Genomic DNA, 2,812 nt, shown 5'->3' on the forward strand with positions numbered 1-2,812 from the left:
ATGGTATATGATGCAGATGGAATACTAGAGGCTTTCAGAGACTATTTTAGGAGACAATTCGGAGATGAAGCTATAGGACACCACAACTGCGATGTTGAATACCTTGCGTTGGAAAACTCAATTGAAAAAGTCTGTGTCGCTGAGGTTAGGGATATAATTAAGAACTTGAAAAACGGTAAGGCTGCCGGGGTAGACGGTATTAACGCTGAAATGCTTAAACACGGTGGCGAGTACATACCACATAGAGTTTGCGAATTGATAAATTTATGTTTCGAGATGGGAGACGTCCCAGGCGATTGGAAAGAAGCGATTATCGTACCAATATACAAAAAAAAACCAACTAGGGCAAGTTTCACATAAAACTGATTCCTTCTCATTAGAATGTATCACAATCTGCCAAGTGCACCAACTATTTTTCGATCGTCGAGCTTTTTTCTCGGAAATTACTTTATTCGGTTTCCAAGTATAAATGAAAAATAAAATTTGAGCGGTTTGGTGAAATTCAAATTTTTACAAAAGTTATTGTTAATAAAATTTTCTGCATGAATTTGGTAATTATTTATTTTCTATCGATTCATTGATTGTATTTTGCTAATTTTTCAAATAGTAATTGTTAACTAGACACTCTTTCGATACAGATTTTTTATTCTCACAATAACCGTAATTTGTTGAAACTATAAATAATTTATTTAAACAAAAGAAAATAAATATATCTTCTTTATCTCATTTTTTATTTTTGATCATCAAATATCAATCTTTATTTCGTAACGCTTTACATGAAAAAAGAAAAACATAAAAACTTCCATCGAGTCGCAAGTTATTGGTTTTTTTAGCTCGGCACTCCGAGTGCATGCCGTGGCACATTGGGCCAAATGAGGTGTCCGTGGACAAATTAAATTTTAACCCAAACTATGCGAAGGGTTTTGAATGATTTTTTTATAAATTAAAACTCATGACATTTCTAACAAAGTTGTCAGGCATTTTTTAAACAAGTTGTTTAATTTTTTTTATTTAACAGTAAAAATTCTTCAAAACAAAATTACGAAGATAGCATCTTGTGGAAAGTTATCCAATTTATGCGAAAGTACATAGAATTAGTGGGGAAACTTGTCTTCAATAATGTACAGCAGTATCAGATATTTAAGAAAAATTTTATAATTTTTATAAACAAATTAACCAACAAAAATTAGATCTTGCTTATAGCTTTCTTGTGCGATGATATGATTTCAGAAAATGAGTTTTATTTTTTAAACAAAATTAATTAACAAATGTATAATATTGTCATTTTCAGTTAAAGAAATTTGTTTTTTTAATCAACTTCAGGTATGTTAAAAATACCTCTTGATATGAGGCGAACTGAGTTTTTTATATATTGCTTATAATTTCGACTGATTTTTTAAATAAACAGAGAGACCTTGCTTAAAAATTGTACTCGATTTAATAAACAACAATATGGCGCTTTCATTAAAAAACGGCCTCAGAGTAATTTGTTTATTAAATTTGTTTAGAAAGTATTAATTGTTGTCTAACAGCAAAATATCACAGTAAATGTCCATTGATTATACACATTTAAATGATTGTGTTAAAGAAACTAAATTTATCTACTAAAACAGTGCCAAATTATGCATTTGATTATTACATTTTTAACAACAATAACTTATTGTTTAGTATTAATAAAAGATAACTATACAGAGCTACTAGCAAGACATTAGGAATTTATTTCTCTGAAAAAACGAAATATATTTGTTGAAAAATGGCAAAACAAATAATTTGTTTGATTAATTTGTTTAAACAAATACAAATTATTTTTTTATAACCAAATATCATATCAAGAGGTATTTTTAACATATCTCAAGTTGATTATAAAAACGAATTTCTTTTACTGAGAAATGACAATTTTATGCATTTGTTGAATTGCACAAGAAAGCTATAAGCAAGATGTTTATTGCAAATAAATGATTAACAAATAGTCGCTATTTTTTTATAAGTTAAATCGAAATTTTTTTTCTTCAGATCTCCACTTAAAAAACACATCTGAAGTAGATATATATCATGTTCACTATAAATCTAAATTTTTTTGGTTAATTTGTTTATAAAAATTATTAAAAAATTTTTATATATCTGATACTGCTGAACATCATTCAAGACCAGTTTTCTTACTAATGCTATGTATATTCGCATAAATTGGACAAATTTCCACCAAATGGCAGCTTCGTCATTTTTAAAATGAATTTTCATTGTTAAATAAAAAGAGCAATCAAATTTTGAATTTTTAACCAAATTAAAAAAGTTGTTATGATAATGTTATAGGAATTTCAAGAATCAACGTTTTTCTTCTCTTCACTTTTTTCATATCATGCGTTATTTGGCTTAAAATGTTCATTTTATTTACTTTTTATTTTTTTATTTTGAAAATGCTCTAACTCTGATAATTTTTTTCTATAGAAAAAAGTCATAAGGATAGATTGTTTGAGTTTCTGAGTACTATGAATAACCGTACATAGAATTTTAAAATCTTGAAAAAATGTGGTTTTAAACATTTTGAGAATGCATTAACTTTTTGAATTTTCATACAAAATAGGTGGTTTATGAACCCGTGCTTTCTATTTAGGCCTGGAAAAATTGTGCCGAATCCAATCTGATCAATTTTTCGAAAGTTATTGTGCCTACAGAATACAGACTACAGACAGACAGACATAAAATTTTCGTAAAAATCATTTTTTGTGACTTAGGGGTTTTTAAAACGTGAAGATTTGATGAAAACTGACAAAGTGAAATTTTACATAAAACCTATACCTTCTCAACAGGATGA

This window comes from Belonocnema kinseyi, chromosome 6 (genome assembly GCF_010883055.1).
Source record: "Belonocnema kinseyi isolate 2016_QV_RU_SX_M_011 chromosome 6, B_treatae_v1, whole genome shotgun sequence".
Classification (NCBI taxonomy): Eukaryota; Metazoa; Arthropoda; class Insecta; order Hymenoptera; family Cynipidae; genus Belonocnema; species Belonocnema kinseyi.